Here is a 21,474-nt window from a genome sequence, read left to right on the forward strand (position 1 = left end):
ATTTTCATAGAAATTAGAATGCAAAATTAAATATTAGAAATATGAAATATGAAAATCGAAATGATATACCATTTGTAGGAGTGGGATGTTGGGTTTATAGGGGATAAGGGGGGGAGTGTATGAAATATATAAAAAAAAAAAAATTATTATGTAAATAATTTTCATATAAAATAGATTTCCAAATTTAAAATTTTAAATGTGAAAATTTTAATTTTCAATATGTAATTCAAAATTCGAAAATCTATAAAATGTTTAGTAGCAGGATATTGGGTTTATAGGGGATAAGGGTGGGGAGTGTATTAAAAATAAAAAATTTAATATTTATATTTAGAAAAAAATTATAATAGATATTAGATTTTGAAATAAAATATTAGAAATATGAAATATTAACATCAAAATTATATACAATTTGTAGGAGCGGCATGTTGGGTTTATAGGGGATAAGTGTGGGGAGTGTATTAAATATATCAATAAAAAAATGTCTAAATTACAATATATATTTTTATAAAATAGATTTCGAATGTAAAAGTTTGAAATATGAAATTTTAATATTTAATTTTGAAATTATAAATTTGCAATTCTATAAAAAAAATTGGAGCGGGATGTTGGGTTTATAGGGGATAAGGGTGGGGACTGTATTAAAAATATAACATTAACAAATATTAATTTGTAAAATAGTTTCATTGAATTATGAAAGCAAATTTTATATTTAGAAAAATTAATTTAGAAATTAGAAATTTTTTACAAATTGTTGGAGCGGGTGGTTGAGTTCATAGGGGATAAGGGTGGGGACTGAAAAAAAATGTATAAATTAAAACATTTTAAAGGAAATTTCAAAATATTTTTATGGAATTTTGAAATACATTTTTTGATTTAGAAATTACAAATTTCTATTTTTAAATTTGAAATTATTAAATAAATATTTAAATTTCACAGTGGGATTTTGTGTTAAATGGGATAAGGGTGGGGAGTGGTTACAATATTTATATAGAGATGTTAATATTTAGTTAAATAATAATATAGAAATATGATTATACATCTAAAATTTAGATTTTGGATTTAGAAATGTTAATTTAGATCTACTTATAAATGTTTATGAGTGGAATGTTGGTTTTATAGGGGATACGGGTGGGGAGTTTATAACAAACATCTACATAGTTAGAGTTCACTGCACCTACCTTAATTATATGTAGATTGGAGTTGGAATAGTAAATTAAATAGGTTCAGTGTCCACCACCTACCCCATTTAAATGTAGATTGGAGTTGGAATAGTTAATTGAATAGGTTCAGTGTCCAACACCTATCCTAATTAAATGTAGATTGGATTTGGAATAGTAAATTAAATAGGTTCAGTGTCCAGCACCTACCATAATTAAATGTAGATTGAAGTTGGAATAGTATATTAAATAGGTTCAGTGTCCAGCACCTACCCTAATTAAATGTAGATTGGAGTAGGAATAGTAAATTAAATAGGTTCAGTATCCAGCACCTACCCTAATTAAATGTAGATTGGAGTTGGAATAGTTAATTAAATAGGTTCAGTGTCCAGCACCTACATTAATTAAATGTAGATTAGAGTTGGAATAGTATATTAAATAGGTTCAGTGTCCAACACCTACCCTAATTAAATGTAGATTGGAGTTGGAATAGTAAATTAAATAGGTTCAGTGTCCAGCTCCTACCCTAATTAAATGTAGATTGGAGTTGGAATAGTAAATTAAATAGGTTCAGTGTCCAACACCTACCCTAATTAAATGTAGATTGGAGTTGGAATAGTAAATTAAATAGGTTCAGTGTCCAGCACCTACCCTAATTAAATGTACATTGGAGTAGGAATAGTAAATTAAATAGGTTCAGTGCCCAGCACCTACCCTAATTAAATGTAGATTGGAGTAGGAATGGTAAATTAAATAGGTTCAGTGTCCAGCACCTACCCTAATTAAATGTAGATTGGAGTTGGAATAGTTAAATAAATAGGTTCAGTGTCCAGCACCTACCCTAATTAAATGTAGATTGGAGTTGGAATAGTAAATTAAATAGGTTCAGTGTCCAGCACCTACCCTAATTAGATGTAGATTTGATTTGGAATAGTTAATTAAATAGGTTCAGTGTCCAGCACCTACCCTAATTAAATGTAGATTGGAGTTGGAATAGTAAATTAAATAGGTTCAGTGTCCAACACCTACCCTAATTATTTTTTAATTATTTTTTTTAATTGATTTTATTGGCAGTGGGAAAAGGCAAACAGAGAAGAAAAACCAATTCATACAGGGAGACAAGACAGAGCAGACAATAAATATAAATTGATCGTAATACATATTTGTAGGTTTACCCAGACTTGATAATAAAAAAGAGAAAAAAGGAAAAATCTATTAGACAACAAATAAAAGTACAACTAAAATAGATAAGCATTTCACAACCAATTCGTTATGGGTAGCCATATTTTTTGCCCCATCCCCTTTCTTCTAACACCTTTAAATTTATATACAGCTCTTTCTAGCTGATAGATATTCAGCATTTTAGATTGCCATTGACAGAATGCGGGTGGTTCAGCATCCAGCCAGCAAGATGTCATTGAATTGCGATAAACTGACATAGCTATAAATATAAGCCCTTCTTCAGCAATTGTTCTAGCAGTAATTTTTTCAGTTTCTATTCCAGTTATAACAAGTTCGGGTGTTAACACAATATCTACACCTAGAATAGTTCTTAGAAAGGCTTGTATCTGAGATTGAAATAAGGTCAATTTTATACAATCAAACAACATATGGCACAGGTTAGCCGCATTGTAGCCACAGCGACTACAGTTCGCACCCTTCTGAGTTTTCCATTTGGATATTTGCAATGGTGTATAATACAAATCGAACACTGACATATAATGTTGGCTCTTTAGTGAATCATTGAGAATAACTTTACTGCAGACTTCAAAAGATCTAATTAAGTCTACAGATTCCAGACCAAAATTTGTTTTCCATTTTCCTTCATAAGTATCTAAGTTATCCTCCATCATCTCTATGTATTTTTGGCATATTATACAAATCTTATATCTCAGCCGGCAACACTCCAACAAATCTATTGGTTTCATAGAATCTGACGTAATTAAGTTCTTCGCACTAAAAAAACTGTGAATCTGTAAGTATTTAAAAAAATCCGCTTTATCTAAACCAAATTTATTTTGTAGTAAAGTATATGATACTAATTGCCCTTCGTGGTATAATAGACCAACTGTTTTTATATTTGAGCCCAACCATCTATGCATAACCGGGTCATTGAATATTTCGGGTAGCATGGGATTCTGTGAGAGAGGAGTGTAGTAATTAAGTTTTGGCAAAAGATGAAACATTTTGTTAATTTGCTTCCAGGTCCGGGCTGCAGTAATCATAATCTTGAATTTGTTTTTTTTATGATAACTGGGTTCTATTAACTTAAACACCCATTGCCGCGCATCAGCTCCGAGCAGCATTTCATAAATTGATGGACTCAGAGCTTCATCTAGACCATAATCTGGGAACATTAAAATGCCCATCTGTTTTAACATGACTGCCCAATAATATAGACGAAAACTAGGGACTCCTAAACCGTCTCTAAGTTTTGGAAGGATACACCATTTAAGTGCTCGTCTCGCTCTCCGGTAACCCCATAAGAACCTAGAAACACTATAATCTAGTTTATTGAAAAAGGAAGAAGAGAAAAGAAGAGGAATGGTGCGAAATAAATAAAGACATTTTGGTAATATAACCATTTTAATTACGTTAGTTCGCCCAATTAAAGATAGGTGTAAATTATTAAGCCGTTCCAAAGTCCTGTTAGTAGACTTTAGAAGAGGGTCTGTATTAAGCCCTACAATATCATCAACTGTAGGAGATATTATCACACCAAGATACAACGCGGTAGGTAAGATTTATTCCGTCAGGTTTACCAATAGAAGAATGAATTACCTGAGTTTTGGAGATGTTAAGTTTATAGCCTGACAGCTCACCAAATTCTTGTGCAAGTTCTACGATTTTAGGCATAGAAGCGCCCACATCAGAAGTGACCACCGCGACGTCGTCAGCATACGGAAGGATTTTATGGTTGATTTGCTGGATGGCCACCAGAGGAATTCCAACTTCATTTGTGATCTTTTTTAGATAAGGTTCAATATATAGAGCGAACAGCAGGGGGGAGCGGGGACAGCCCTGCCTTGTCCCCCTGGTGATCGCAAATGGACAAGATATTTCCGTCCCTATACGTATTACCGCCTTTGGATCTTGATACATTGCCTGAATTGCCACAATATAGTCTCTTGGAAACTTCTTCCAAGTTAGGATGGACCATAGGAATCCCCAGTCGACTCTGTCAAACGCTTTTTCAGCATCCAGCAGAATAGCGCCGACTGGGGATTTCGTAGCCCGTGCCCAATCAAATATAGTAATAATCCTTCTCACATGATCAGTGGTATCTCTCTTTTTAATAAATCCATGTTGAGTTTTAGAGACCAGCTTGGGCATAATATTAAGTATTCTGTTTGCTAGCAATTTGGAAAAAAATTTGCTATCTGCTGTAATAAGAGAAATAGGTCAATAAGACCCGAGTTCATTAGGGTCTTTTCCCTTTTTATTAAACACTATAATTGTGGCTAAGGACCAAGAAGCTGGGGGAGATCCTCGATAAGCTTGATCAAAAATCTTGAGTAGCTCGGGTTTTAAAATATGCCTGAAGGTTCGATAGAATTCAAGTGGAATTTGATCTGGCCCCATGGCTTTCCCAGATGGTAAGCTAAGAATAGCTAACTCAATCTCCTCCCATGTGATTGGGGAGCTAAGAGACCTTGCATCATCCTCAGACATTGATATATTCTCAATGCCACTCAGATACTCACTTAACCTTCTATCTGTATCACTCTCAGATACTTGTTTGTTGTATAATGTTTTATAAAAATCACTAAAAGCATTCAGAATCCCTTCCTTAGATTCTTGATATACCCCAGTTAGATCTTTGATTCTGGTTATTTCATTTTGCATAGCTTTTTGTCTAACCCTTTGGGCTAGGATCTTCCCGGTTTTTTCATTTAGTTTGTAGCTTTCTGCTTTATGTTGCTTAAGTTGTATTGCTACCTGATCTGCTAGATAGGAATATGAACTAGCCCGTTCGATGGTTAACTGTCGTTGAGCTTCTTGGATATCAGAGTTATTACCTTTTATAATCTGCTTGACTAAATTTACTTCGGCAATACGTGTTTTATCCATTTTGTCTCTTAGCTCCTTTTTTACCTTCAAACGTTGAAAATTAGAAAAGCTTAATGTTTCCCCTCTTACAACAGTTTAAAAGTATCCCAGACCACTTGGATTGAAGCGGTGTTCGAGTTGTGGAGAAAAAATCTTTGATGGTCTCAGTCATATATCGTAGGTAATTCTCATCAAGTAGGAGACTCCTGTGAAATGACCAATGATAGTTTGTATTATATTTTTTAGGGGAGAATGCCAGCTCTAATATTATAGGATTGTGATCTGAAATCATTTGAGGTAGAATCTCTATTTCGGTATTCTCCAGGAAAAAAGAAGAAGTAAAGAAAAAATCTAACCGAACAAATTTTTTATGGGGATTTGAGAAAAAAGTAAAACCGGGATCGATTGATTTGTTTTTATTCCACACATCATATAGTCCATTATTCAATACTGTCTCCCTTAGAGCTTTATAGGTCTTAATCTTACGACCACTGTATTTTCCACATGTCTTAATATTACACTTGGCATCGATATGGACATTCAAATCACCGCATAGAATTAGCGGTTGACACCAGCCAGCTAGTTCCAAATTAATAGTATTAAATACCTCACAATCGTCAAGGTTCGGACCATATATACAACACAAAGTAAATCTGTTACCGTTAATATTAAGCTCAGCCAATCCCCATCTGCCCCATTTGTCTGATAATGTTCTACCACATTTGCCTAGATTTTTTCTCATAAGAATTGCAATCCCCCTTTTCACCCCAGTTTGTTTAGAGCTGACCAAGAGTTCCAGCCCCAAATTCCTCAAGATACTGCGCTTTTCCCATGGAATGTGGGTCTCCTGCAGGCATAAAATATCTATGCTTAAAGATTGAATTCATTTAGACAACACCCTGATCTTTTTATGATAGTTGAGACCATTAATATTCATGGTACATATTTTAACTTTCTTATCCATTATAAAATATTCTAATTTCAAAAAACATTAGGAGTCTTCTACTGCTTAATCGTATGGATAAAGTTGACATAAAAAACAAGTCTTGAACCAGTTTTGCTCTGTACAATCTAGCATTTACCACTGCCTTACACCCCCACCACCACCCAAGCAGACCCACCAATCCCGACACCCCCCCCGGTGCCCCCCAACCCCCCTCCCCAACATCAGAGGCTCAGGAACACCCAGTTCCTGGAAAAATAAATGGACTGCCGTGTCCCCCCGCCGCTAGACCCTCACGAGAAAACACCAGTTAAATACAGAAGAAATAGAGCATTGTTAACTTAGGAGAATAATTGTTCTGAGATCGAGTTATATGACTCATAATGACTCTAAATATTCCTTGGCTCTAATCTCAGACAAGAAAAATTTGGTCTGCCCTTTCAAGATTATTTTTAGCTTGGCCGGATTTTGCAAAAATACAGTAGCGCCTTTCTTTTGAAAATCAGGTATGAGCTGTCGGAGATGCCATCTTTGAGTCACCGTTGCTTGACAAAAATCCGGCCTTACAAAAAATTCACAGTCCTTAGCGGAGGCTTTTTTGTCAGGTCTTGCTAGCATGAAAATCTCTTCCCTAGCCAAAAAATTATTGAAGGACACCAATATTGCCCTGGGATATTCCTCGGTGCCCTGGCGCGGCTTTCTTATTGAAAATGGAAATCTGTGCGCCCTCTGCACTTCTTTGACCCAGTCCCAAGTAGACAATTGTGGAAAGGCTTCTTTAAGTAGTTCTATGATAAATCTCCTGGCGTCCCCCCTTCTTTTTTCTCCTGTATTCCAAGGAAACGCAGGTTATTCCTACGCTCTTGATTTTCCAAGCCCTGCAGTTTATTAGTAATGTCGTCCTTAAGAGCTTTCACATTGTCTAGTTCCTGTTTCTGCCTGATATTCTCATCTTCCAGAGCCGATATCCTTGCCTCAGTTTCAGTCACTCTATCGGCTGTCTCTCCAGACAGTTTAATAGCACGACGAACAGCATTCTTGAGTTTAAAGCAAGTGGCCTGGGTGCGCAGATTTTCGGCTTTTATTTCAGCACGATGCGTCATCATGGTATTGTATATAGTTGTCAGGGTAATCTCCACAGCGCCGGGGGATGTGTTGCATACGTCTTGTGCCAAGTTCGATGGATCGTTATCCTTTGATAGCCTGAGCGCACCCTCTTGAGGTTCATTCACATCAAAACACAAATCTGGCCCAGGTCCTGAATATGAGACATTGGCATCTGGGGGTGAATGCATAACCAAAGAGCGTTGCGAGGGTTTTTTATGTCTTTTTACAGTGGAGGCAATTGTATTTGAAGAATTGGGATTGGTATTGACTGTGTCTTCATCCGTAGCAGAGCTCATTCCCATACTACATTCTGCCCAATCCTTGCTAACATTAGCGCTTTCTTCAGAAGAGAAATCGGATAAAGAATAAAAATTCTCGGTAATGTCTTGTAGCCCCGATGGCACCCCTTCCTCTATGGCGCCCGCTCCCTGCATAGGCTCAGAAAGAGAAGCACCGGTGATAGCCTCTGCTGATAAATGTTCGTGCACTTCTATTTGAGTCATTAAACTATCCGGGACTTCCTCTCCCACAATGCACTGTCCTGGCTTTTCAATAACGCTAGCAGTGGGATCACCTTTTTTATTTGATTTGGCTTTAAACATTTCAGGGAGCGTTAGTGTAGTTTGTTTCGGGGTTACAGTAACAACATCTATAGGTTTGATGCTTTGTATTAATGTTTGTTGCTCACCAGTATTTTTGCTGCTTCGTGTACTTGAAGCCACTGTCAGCGAGGAGTCTTGTGCTTGAACTTGCTTCTTCTTCTTACGAGACACACCGCCTCGGCCCCGAACCATAAAAATCGGGTATGGAAGAAGAAGAACTGGAAAACGCCAACACGGGGGACGCCGTTGTATGAGCAGCAAGTCAGCCAACATTCGAAGAATAAAGGAGGAGCAGGCTCCCAACAATCACCAGGTCAAAATACGGTAAGCAACTGATTCTTTTGCTGTGCTCGTGATCGTTTTGTATTCAAACGCCTTCACCGCAGTTCACCGCGGTTCATGTTCAAAGCAAAAAAAAAAAAAAAAAAAGGCAGCAGCAGCCGCCACACAGCTATCCGGGAGGCAACACTCGTTTACACATATAGTCCGCTTGCCGCTTGCCGCTTGCCGCTTGCTGCTTGCCGCCGAAGGAATGAATTTGCGGCTGTTTTTCGTTTTATCAGAAGCGCTTCCTTTGCCTCTTCTGAGAGCACTGAGAAAGTCCGAGCACCCCCGCCGAGTAAATTTCGCTAGCGCCGGGTAAGTCCCGGTGAGGGTCCGAAGCCGGAGGACAGAGCTGCTCACACAGCCCTCAGCACGGCAGCCATCTTGCCCCCCAACCTACCCGAATTAAATGTAGATTGGAGTTGGAATAGTACATTAAATAGGTTCAGTGTCCAGCACCTACCCTAATTAAATGTAGATGGGAGTTGGAATAGTTAATTTAATAGGTTAAGTGTTTAGTATTAATAAAAACATTTTTTATATTGGATTTGGATAATTAAATGTTTCATGTTCAGTGTCCAGTATCGACTTAAATAAATTGTATATTCACGTGTTAATAGTAAATTGATAGTAATAGTTCATTATATATGTAAAAAAATATAAGATCTATATATATATAGTAAAAAATATTTAAATTTTATATATTGGTAGTAATTATTTAATAATGGGTAGTAGACCAAAATGACACAGTTTTAAACAACATTTTTCTTTATTTGTTCATATAGTAAATAAAGCGAATAATACATGTTTAAATAATGATTTTATACAATTTAAACAAATAAATAAATCTAATTTGTCACAAAAAAATTTACGTTTCGATACCTTTCCAGTAAATGACATTTTTGGTATATGTAAATAATATAGTAAATGAGAAAACATTGAACAATATTATATATAGAGTATATACATTTTAAGAGAAATTACAATACATCACAATTGTTAAAAAATGATATAGTAATATATTTGTTACATATAAATGTGAAGTTCAATATATGTTATATATGTAGATATATTTTCAAATAACAACATAGATAATAATTATAGTTAATATCATACAATGTATTTTTTATAAACATTTTAAATTATATCTGTTATATATTTTTAATTTATTAATATTATTTTTATAATATTAATATGAATACATTAAAAATATTAGTCACAATTTTTATGTAAATCATGAAAAAACCACTTTTATTTTCACTAATTTAAACACATTATGTATTGTTTTATTATAACATTAAATATTAAACTATATTAATAATTAATGTAATAATAAAAGAATAATATCAAAATAATATTGTTCTAGAAAAATTAATAATACATAGCATAAATGTAGCAAAAAAAATTATACAGTTTTAACAAATTTCTATTTCTAAAACAAATTTATTTGACTTTTATTTAACTATTATTTGGATAACACTATCATTTGGGTGTTTTATTTTGTAACCGCTCTTAGTCTTTTTAGGTCATTTTAGAAGATTCTAGCTCGCGGTTGGAAGCTACTTCACGTCTGAGAAGGTAAGATTGCTATTTGTTATATTCTAACTAATATAAGGAAGTTTTGAAGGTAGTACTCTGTTATTTGTTGTTTGTGGACTACTATGTTAGGGTTAACTTCGTATGTAGTTGGTAATTAACGTTTTTACCTTTTCTTAGCATTTTCTCAGTAACGGCCTTGGACTTATTGTGTTTGTGGCTTTTTATTAATTTGTTGTTAGATATATGTATGTTCTAGTTATTAATAATGTATTATTTTACGTTTTATGTAGGTGGGAATGTTTTTTTTTTCTCTTGTAGGTTTTTGGAAACAGCCATTTCCGTTTCCGAGCTGTTACGTTTTTTTTTTTTTAAAGAACTGCATTTCAGTTGTTGTAACTGCTATGTGTTTTACACTTCGTTTATTATTCGGGTTTTCTGGAGCGTTTCTTAAAATTTTGTACCTTTTTCGGGTTTTTGATGGATTCAGATTTATCGAATTATTGGGATTTCGGATGTATTTTGAACAGTTGTATTTTTGCATTGTATTGGGCCACTTTTTTTTTATGCTGTGGATTTATTACTGCATGGATTGTTATGGACCATTGGATTTGCTAATTACGTTGTTGTGAAAAGGTAAATGCATTTATATTATTAAATGTTGTGGGTTGGGAAATGTTCTATTTTAAAACTATTTATGTTGACTTAGATTTTTTTTGGCAAAAAATTATTATATATTAATAATTATTAGACAAAAAAAATCTTATAATTTGTGAATAAGATGGTTTGGTTACATTTAAGGCATTTTTGAAATGTCCAGATTTTTTTAGGGTTATTATTTTCAGTTTAGTGTTTTGGCTATCATTTTTAAGTATTCTAGTCCTCTTGTTGTGGGGTAAAGTTGTACTTGTTGTAAATATTGGTATATTTGAGCTGTTTGTCTTGATAGTTTGGGCTTTAATTGTACAACGGATTGCTCCATTCTTAACTCTTGGAAACTTTGTTCTTTTTGTATTGCTGTTAGTAGTTTGTGTAGTGTAGGAGTTGTTCGGCCAGTTGAAGATAGAAAGGCATTATGCCAACCCTCCACTGTGTTGTTTGTCTTGGCCTCTTGATTTAGGGTTGGTAGATATACATTCCACCAAGGAATTAGGAATTTAGGCTGTCGTCTGTGGCCTGACCTGTGTAGTCTCCCCACCCAGGTGTCCTCAAAATAATCCAAAAGTGGAGCCAATTTTTGTTCATTTTGTGTATAGAAAGGACTTTCTATTAAAAGATTATAGTGTTCAGCCACATCGGTGATTGGCACGTATGCTAGGACAATGAGGTGTTTTATTTGGTATGCAAATGTAATATTGGTTGCATATTCAACACTAAGTGTTAATTATTGCAAATGTCTCCATAGACATTGGTTAAAATGGAAGTAACATCCTTGTATGGATGTGTGTGGATATATTTTAAGGATAGAATTTATCATTGCTTGTTCAAAGTCTATTATAATTTTTAGGGGAAAGAAGTCTCTTGTTTCTTGTTTTATTTTGTTTAATATTTCTGTGTATGTAGAAGTTTGTTTGTTTGGTAACAAACAATAGATGAATGGTATGCAGGTATTATGGAATTGCCCATGTATAGTATATCATTGATAGAATGGTTTAGGGCATATGCTAAAAGTGGCATCCATCATCCATGTTTGACTATCTGTTAATTTTTTAAGGTTGGTGTTTGTTGCAAACATTATTATCCTTTTATCTTTGTTGTTGTTGTCGTAGAAGATAAAAGGTTCATCATTATGAGTTATGGTAAGCTCAGGTGGAATTATGACCTCTTCAAAAGTTTTAGGTGTTGCTATTGTTGGTCTACTAGATTTTTTGGTTCTAGCAATAGTTCTTTTTGTAGCAGCTATAGTTGGTAACTGACCTCTTGCCTCTCTAGGTACTTTAGGTATTAATTCCTTAAGTATTACACTAGTTGGTAAGTCAGAGGTTTTGCTTAATTCCTTGATATTGTCTAGAGTAGATCTAACTTCTATTTCAGAGATGTTAGGTGGATGGTTATGTTCAGTAGTATTAATAACACTTGTTTCTCTGGTTGTTGCACGCCCATAGCATTTGTTAGAATAATACTTAGTACATTTCCTGTTAACTTTAAGGTCTTTTTGTTTTTCCTGAGTATAAGTATACCCCATATAGCATAACAAAAATTTCCCTTTCTGAGATGATATAAATCTTGCATCTTCTGTCATTGTTGGTTTCTTAAATCTAGAAAAGGTGTATTAAATAATATTAGAAATAGTCATTTTATTAGAAGAGAAAATAAATAAGTATGTAACATTTGTGGTTACTTACCTATTGAAAAGTAGTAGATTTTAAAAGTAGATGTTTTTGTTGATTGATACTTTAATAGATTGTAGTGGTCTGTGGAAAGAAAATGAAGCATATTTTAGGGAATGTTTATATGTGTATTTTTATAACACATTTGGTAAGGTACTATGTTTTATTATGAAAAAGTTTACTACATTTAATATGATGTATATATCATTTAAAAAAAATACCTGTTTTAAATATAGAAAAAGTTAAATATTAACATTGTGAGTGTTTAAAAGACAAATATTAGTACTTGGGCATTTTTTCTATGCTTACCTAGTTTTAATTTTTAGTTGTTGATGGTAGAATGTTTGTTGTTATGTTGCAGCTTTAATTAGTAAAGGTATCTGTGGAAAAAAGTAATGGTATGATGAATATTTAGTTTAGTATTTATAATAGAAGTAGCATTTTTTAAAACAAGCATTTCACATTTTCTGTATTGAAAACTGTGTTTAATAAAAACCAAAAATTAGACATTTAAGTAGGAGTTTATGAGTTAGTTATAACATTTTTACTATTGAATTATCATTTACTTAGTGTTGAAAGAGGACATTTAATAGACTTACTTTTCAACTTTATTGTTGTACTTTTCTAGAAAATGTTCATCTGTTTGTTAACGTTGATTCTGTTTAGGAAATGTGTAGAGATAGATAGAAAAGCAGTTTTAGATATTTACAATGAACTGCAGGTTGCAAATAATGTAACATTTTATACAGAAACATAAGATTACTTACTTTTAGTTGATTTGTAGTATATTCGTATGAGAACAATCTTTAGGGTAGTAGAAATAAGTCCAGTTTTCCTTGAAGCTGAATATTTTCTGCTGGTTTTTGAGTCTTAATTTTAGCTCTTTATATAGGGTATGTTTAATTAGTGTTTGTTTGTGATTGGTTAGAAACGTAGAAAAGAGTTTCTATTGGTTAGTTTGAATTTTTTTCATTTAAATATTTTAGTTAGCTGAATATGAAATGTTTATTCAGAGAGTTTGTGTATTAGTAAGTATTTTATAAATGATTTAATTAAATAGTATAGCTTTAAACAATTTATAATATTAAAAAAAAAATGTGTATATATAACAAAAGTTAATTTTAATTGTTTGTATAGATTTAGTTATTTATTATAATTATTTTAGAGAGATATATTTATTTAATAGTGTTTAGTATGTATATACCTAGTTATATGGGTATAATGTTAATTTATTTAATGTGTATAATGTTTCTAGAAACTGTAAGAATAATTTAGAGAAGTCGATATTTAGATAATGTCGATATTTTTGATGTCTATATTTTGGTAATCAATGTTTTTGTATTGGTGTATATATAATATTGACTGTCGATATTTTGTATTTCGATATAAGTGTGGTCGAAATTAGTGTAGTCGAGATTTTTGTATATCGATATAGTGAGATCGATGTTTTAGTAATTTTATAAATAAGTATAGGGTGTCGATGTAATTGTAATCTATATTTAAGACACGATATTTGTGTAGGTCGATTTTTGTGAAATCGAAATTTTGTCAGTGATTCCCTTGCTTCATCCTTCAACCGGCCATGCATCATATTCCCAGCCACCCCGGGCAACATTAAAAAACACGTATCATGCCGAGTGGATGACGACCAGCCGCCTGAAACTAAACTCGGACAAGACGGAGGTCCTCATCCTGGGCTCCTCGCCCTCCGCCTGGGACGACTCCTGGTGGCCCCCCGCCCTGGGTACCGCACCCAAACCGACGGACCACGCACGCAACCTGGGCTTCATCCTGGACTCCTCCCTCTCCATGACCAGGCAAGTCAACAACGTCTCCTCGGCGTGCTTCAACATCCTGCGCATGCTACGGAAGATCTTCTGGTGGATCCCCACCGAGACCAGGAAGACCGTCACCCAGGCCCTCGTCACCAGCCGGCTGGACTACGGCAACGCCCTCTACGCCGGGACCACCGCCAAACTCCAGAAGAGACTCCAGCGGATCCAGAACGCCTCAGCCAGACTCATCCTCGACCTCCCACGAACCAGCCACATCTCCGGACATCTGAGAGACCTTCACTGGCTCCCCGTCAACAAAAGAATCACGTTCCGCCTCCTCACCCACGCACACAAAGCCCTACACAACCAAGGCCCGAGCTACCTCAACAGCCGAATCAACTTCCACGCTCCCAAACGCCACCTCCGATCAGCCAACCTCGCCCTCGCCGCTGTCCCCCGCATCCGAAGAGCGACATCAGGAGGAAGGTCCTTCTCCTACCTGGCCGCCAAGACCTGGAACTCCCTCCCGACCGACCTGCGCCTGACCCAAGACCACCTCTCCTTCAGGAAGCAGCTGAAGACCTGGCTATTCGAGCAGTAGCGGCACCCCCCCCCCCCAGCGCCTTGAGACCCTTCGGGTAGGTAGCGCGCTCTATAAGTGTCATTGATTGATTGATTGATTGATTCTTTGCCAGTCATCATTACTTTTAACTCGCTCGTCCTTCCACACTTACTTACACCCTTCTTTCCCTTTTCGTTCATCCCATCCATTAAGTTCAACTCTGATCTGACTTGGATTCTCGAAAAAACTTTCACAGCTGGGTTGAAGTCAATTTAGAGGAGGCTACTGCCTGGTTAATAAAAACTTGGGGGCATATTATCAAGGGGGTTTATCTCCGCTTTTTGGCTTTAAAAGCCAAGAAAGCGGAGATAAAATTATCTCCCTATTACCTAGCTGTCGCTAACACCAGTTAGTGACAGCTAGTAGGAGATAGCGACCATCTTTGGCCCCACTTTGCATGTCAGTGATATTTATCACTAATGACATGCAAAGTGGGCGTGCCAAGATGTTAGCGACTGGAAACAGTCGCTAACATCGCTATCTCCTATTACCAACTTTTGGAGATATTTGCGCTAAGCGCGAATATCTCCAAAAACAAACACCTGCCCTGAGCAGTTCTTAGCCATGTTATCCAATGGGAGGTGGATAACATGGCTAAGAGCATTAGCTCGGTAATGCATGAATATCGCTGACTTTTCAGCGATATTCATGCATTGCGGGCATTTTTTATCGCATTTGCGATAAACCTTGATAATAGCAAGGTTTATCTTCGATAATTTCTGACGATGCTTAGCGTTAAAAAATTCGTTGCTAAGCATCGTTAGCGATAAATATCGCTTAACGTTGGTAATATGCCCCACGGTTCTAAATTTGTAACTCTTCTTAACAGTATAGTATACTTGTCCTGTACAACATATACACCCATGCAGAGAGCACACTATGCAGTCTGCTATCTCAATAAGTAAGGAATATAATAGCTTACCACTGTCCGCCACTACCGTGGCATCCACCACAGCAGCTTCCGCTGGCTGTTGCACCGCCTCTGCCCCAGGAGTGTCCACCTCCGCGCTGGCCCCGGCACCGGTGGATGGTTGTGCCGATGTTCCGCCTAGAAAATACATTTCAGATTCTTAGATGCCATATACACCACTCCCTAGTATTTTGTCTAGGAATGAAAAAATGTCACTATGACTACACAAACAAATGTAATAATTTGTGACTGTCTAGTCAACTAAAAATTGCACTTTTTTTCAGGGAAGGGTGTTGCTTGTCTTGCTACAGTTTTTGGCACAACTGATGAATGCTTGCTTTTTAACATGCACCGTTTTTCTCAGACAGAAGCTTCCCTTCTAAGAACAAGAGCAACCTCAGATCATCATCACTAGGACGGAGTCAGCAACGATTCAGCACCACAAAGAAGATTGAAAGTTCCAACCAGGTGAGGGCTCGCCCAGAATTAATGTGTGAAATCACTAAGCACTTTTCCATTTTCAATCCACCGTTTATGTTGTATGGTGAACTTGATTTTAATAAATGTTTTTACTTTTAATAAAGCTTTAAAACTTACATAGACTCTATGGTTTTTATAGTCATGAGTGAGTGAGCGAAAGGGTTTGCAATTTGCAAGCATGAGTCCGTGGCTCTGACAGTTCTGGACTCTGACTCCGTAGTCTTATGTCCTGGGTTGGATAATCATCATTGGGTATTAATCATCGATGATTTAGGGAGCAATGACTCTGTCACACTAGCTAGTCAGTAAGGAGATGGGGGGTTCAAATTCTGTTATGACTGAGGTATGTGGAAAGTCTAACTGCACCTATTATAATTGATAAACAATGCACTATTTAGTGTCCATAGATCAGATTGTGCAGAATTGTCCCTGCAACAATAGTAGTATGAATTGTCCTCCTATGCAATCAAAAAGTAAACTAGTATCTTAATCTTTCTTGGTGGTCATTGAAAGTTTCTTGTTGGGAATTGTCAAAGCATAAACATTTAGAAGACTTCATAAGACATTATGGACAACCCAGAGGACTGCACTCAGTGCATAGAGCTATTGATGAATAGAATGGGAGTTTCGTTTAACACCTTTTGCCAACTGTGCAAGCTTAGTTAGCTACACAGACAGACTAATAATAATAATCTAGTAGTACCACAGGGAGTCATAGTAGAGGCAGGATAGGAATTTAGAAACAGTCTACAAGACGATGTAGGAAAAATCGAATGAGGAACGTTAGTAAAAAATAGGTACTCTAAAAGGTAGGGAAGTATAATTATTAATATTAACATGAAAACTTACTGGGGCCAGCAGAGGAGCCCTCGCCTGACCGATCCTGGCCTTCCTGGTCCTCACCCGCCGGCGCCGCTACCTCCTCCTCCTCTGTCCTCTTGCCCCTGGGGGGAGCTGATGTACAACATGAAAGAAAGACCCAAAAATGGATGATTGTTGTCAACCAAATCAAATATTTCAAAAGAACAATAAGAAATTATTTCGGGGAAATAGCAAATAGACAACAATTGCAATACATTTATTGAGCTCTCTGGTGTGGTCTACTAGGATATTAGTATTGCTGGATTCGCAGACCGTCGACTTGGAAAGTTATGTAACTCACTAAACCAACTACAAAAAGGTTCAACTAGGACTGGCAGGAAGCACTCCGCAGCACGCGAAGTGACAGACAAAGTGCATCGTGATTGCAGACCAGTGAGAACACTAAAGTAAGTTTCCTACTACATAACCAGTCATTAAAATACTCAAACTATCAATCCACCACCACTCTTATTAGTGGCAGGTGTACAAAGGAAGGACTGGACTTGAGTCTCTAGGGGCAGATTTACAAGTCCCTTGCGGCTCTTTTGCTCCGTCGTTGCATGACTTTTGTGACGCAGCGGCAGCGCAAGAGTGGCGCCATGGTGCCGGGTATATTAACAACGTGACGCCTCTGGGAGATGCATCCCGTTGTAAAGCCCTGCGCCATCAGGGGGCGTTCCGGCGCAAGGGAGGGCGTTCCTGCGCAGGAACGCATCCTAAAAGTGGCTGAGTGCAATCTACAAGATTTCACTCAGTCACTTTTAGGCCAATGCTGGGTCACTCGAAACCCTGCGGCTGCTTGAAGCAGACGTCTGGCTTGATGCAGCATTGGGGAGATAGGGCACCCAAGAGCATTGCTGGAGCTGTGTCGTGGTTGCGACGCAACTCCAGCAATGCGCTGACTTTAGGGCACAGATGAGTGAAGCTTCTGTGTCGTTTCTGCCCCATGGTGCACCGCATTGTAAATACGGCGCACCATGGGTGGTGGAGGCGTGGCGCACAATTACTGGCGCATCCCTGCTAATTTGCAGGGATGCGCCAGTAATTGTAAATCTGCCCCTTGGTGTCTAGCATTACGCAGTTCTGTAAAGTACACTCATACATAATTACTCAGGCCAATGAAATCAACACAAAAAATCGAAAACAGCACCGCCACTGAGCAGGAGAGCAGTGCACCTGAAATGCAATCACAGAACATTTTGAAACATAATTTACCTACAATGTATTTTTGCTCTTTGGAGAAAAAAAGAATTTGCAATATGATAACACATAGAGCAGGAGAAACAGAGTAGTGATTAAATAGCTACTACTACTCACCAAGTCGGGGATCTCGACGCCTAGCAGGTCGAGCAGGTTGCGTTCACGGTCCAGGAGGTCTGACCACCGGTGCGTTGCCTGGTTGTAGGTGCGCCGGACCCGAGAGTGTTGATACATGGCCCGGCACACCTTCTCCCACCGCTTCCGACGCTCCCGGAGCCCGTACCCGCCAGCAATCCTGCCACCTGCCGCGATGGTCTTGGGGAGGCGGCGCTGGACATAAAAAACCAGTGCGGCCACCTCCTCCGCGTTAAAGATCTCACGGACTGTGACGTTCTTCCCCCGCAATCGCCCGCATGGGAACCGGGTACGGGGTGCGGGACCCTTCCCCTTCCCCTTCTCCTTCCCGGCTCCATTTGCCATGGTCCTGTACAGCAGGAAGAAAAAAAAAGGAAAGAATAGGGAAAAAGTAAAGTCAAATTTTTTATTTTTTTAAAGTAGCTTTAAAAGTAACGAAAAGTTGAAAAAAACACAAAATATAGATCTAGAAAAAAAGAGGGATAGATATAGAGTACAAAAGATCAAAAAAAGTCCAAAGAAACAAAGGATTGAACAGAAGAAAGGAGGATTAGAAAGCATGCACAGAACCATAGCAATGAATGAAAAACAAGATGGCCGCGCCCATTGAGGACCGCGTGAGTAAGTTCGCGTGATATTTCCCGTACGAGCACGCAAAAACGCCCGCGAATACATAATCGCGCGCCGCATACGATGCGAGCATGCAACTAGCGGCCGGAAATGGAAACACGTCACGCAAACAAGATGGCCGCGCCCATACACGACCGCATAGGCAACCTCGGGGTCTGTGCGCTGCAAGCGGTCCGCGAATAAGCAAAAAAACTTGCGAACAGGCAAAAAAAAAGGAAATCTGCAAATTCGCACAAATGTGGGGATTGCAAGTTCGATTTCGCACCCCGCGAATCTCGCGAAATGGCAGAAAAACGAATTTTGGAAAACTGAACGCACTTAGCAGGTGCAAAAGTTCAAGCTAATTTGTAACCATTCCCTGTAGTGCTTCCTGAGGGGCCCCTTAAGAGTTCAGTTGCCTACTTGCAACTATTCTCTGACCCTGCTCTGACCCTCAAAGCAGGGTCAGAGAATAGTTACAAGTATGGCACAATGCTCCTGTAAAAAAATTAAACTGCAACAGGAAGCACTTACAGCTAAGGAAGCAGGTGCCAGACTTGAAGCTCAAATTCAGTGACACATTAACCAGCCCCAAATTAATTCATCTCAGTTGGGCAGGTGTACTTTCCCCCCATAATCTACAGTGGTGAACCAGAGGGTGCTGTGATGAACCAGAGGGTGGCAGTGCTGAACCAGAGGGTGGCAGTGATGAACCAGAGGGTGGCAGGGATGAACCAGAGGGTGGCAGTGAAGAACCAGAGGGTGGCACTGGTGAACCAGAGGGTGCTGTGATTAACCAGAGGATGGCAGTAATGAACCGGAAGGTGGCAGTGATGAGCCAGAGGGGGGCAGTGGCGAACCAGAGGGTGGCAGTCTTGAACCAGAGGGTGGCAGTGATCAACCAGAGGGTGGCAGTGATGAACCAGAGGGTGGCACTGGTGAACCAGAGGGTGCTGTGATGAACCAGAGGGTGGCAGTGGTGAACCAGAGGGTGGCAGTGGTGAACCAGAGGGTGGCAGTGATGAACCAGAGGGTGGCAGTGGTGAACCAGAGGGTGCTGTGATGAACCAGAGGGTGGCAGTGATGAACCAGAGGGGGACAGTGATGATCCAGAGCGTGGCACTAGTGAACCAGAGGGTGCTGTGATGAACCAGACGGTGGCAGCGATGAACCAGAGGGGGACAGTGATGATCCAGAGGGGGCAGTGGCAAATCAGAGGATGGCAGTGATGAACCAGAGGATGACAGTGGTGAACCAGAGGGTGCTGTGATGAACCAGAGGGTGGCACTGGTGAACCAGAGGGTGCTGTGATGAACCAGAGGGTGGCAGTGGTGAACCAGAGGGTGGCAGTGGTGAACCAGAGGGTGGCACTGATGAACCAGAGGGTGGCAGTGGTGAACCAGAGGGTGCTGTGATGAACCAGAGGGTGGCAGTGATGCGCCAGAGGGGGACAGTGATGATCCAGAGCATGGCACTGGTGAACCAGAGGGTGCTGTGATGAACCAGAGGGTGGCAGTGATGAACCAGAGGGGGACAGTGATGATCCAGAGGGGGGCAGTGGCAAATCAGAGGATGGCAGTGATGAACCAGAGGGTGACAGTGGTGAACCAGAGGGTGCTGTGATGAACCAGAGGGTGGCAGTGGTGAGTGCTGAACCAGCGGGTGGCAGCAGGTGTGAACCAGAGGGTGCTGTGATGAACCAGAGGGTGGCAGTGGTGAGTGCTGAACCTGAGGGTGGCAGGGGTGAACCAGAGGGTGTCAGTGGTGAACAGAGGGTGCTGTGATGAACCAGAGGATGGCAGTGATGAATCAGAGGGGGACAGTGATGATCCAGAGGGTGGCACTGGTGAACCAGAGGGTGGCAGTGGTGAACCAGAGGGTGGCAGTGGTGAACCAGAGGGTGGCAGTGATGAACCAGAGGGTGGCAGTGGTGAACCAGAGGGTGCTGTGATGAACCAGAGGGTGGCAGTGATGAACCAGAGGGGGACTGTGATGATCCAGAGGGTGGCACTGGTGAACCAGAGGGTGCTGTGATGAACCAGAGGGTGGCAGTGGTGAACCAGAGGGGGACAGTGATGATCCATAGGGGGACAGTGATGATCCAGAGGGGGCAGTGGCAAACCAGAGGGTGGCAGTGATGAACCAGAGGGTGACAGTGGTGTGGCAAACCAGAGGGTGGCAGTGATGAACCAGAGGGTGACAGTGGTGAACCAGAGGGTGCTGTGATGAACCAGAGGGTGGCAGTGGTAAGTGCTGAACCAGAGGGTGGCAGCAGGGGTGAACCAGAGGGTGCTGTGATGAACCAGAGGGTGGCAGTGGTGAGTGCTGAACCTGAGGGTGGCAGGGGTGAACCAGAGGGTGTCAGTGGTGAACCAGAGGGTGCTGTGATGAACCAGAGGGTGGCAGTGGTGAACTAGAGGGTGGCAGTGGTGAACCAGAGGGTGGCAGTGATGAACCAGAGGGTGGCAGTGGTGAGTGCTGAACCAGAAGGTGGCAGGAGGGGTGAACCAGAGGGTGCTGTGATGAACCAGAGGGTGGCAGTGGTGAGTGCTGAACCAGAGGGTGGCAGCAGGGGCGAACCAGAGGGCGCTGTGATGAACCAGAGGGTGGCAGTGGTGAGTGCTGAACCTGAGGGTGACAGCAGGGGTGAACCAGAGGGCGCTGTGATGAACCAGAGGGTGGCAGTGGTGAGTGCTGAACCTGAGGGTGGCAGGGGTGAACCAGAGGGTGGCAGTGATGAACCAGAGGGTGGCAGTGGTGAACCAGAGGGTGGCAGTGATGATCCTGAGGGTGGCAGTGGCGAACCAGAGGGTAGCAGTAATGAACCAGAGGG

This window comes from Lissotriton helveticus, chromosome 2_1, assembly GCF_964261635.1.
Source record: "Lissotriton helveticus chromosome 2_1, aLisHel1.1, whole genome shotgun sequence".
NCBI lineage: Eukaryota > Metazoa > Chordata > Amphibia > Caudata > Salamandridae > Lissotriton > Lissotriton helveticus.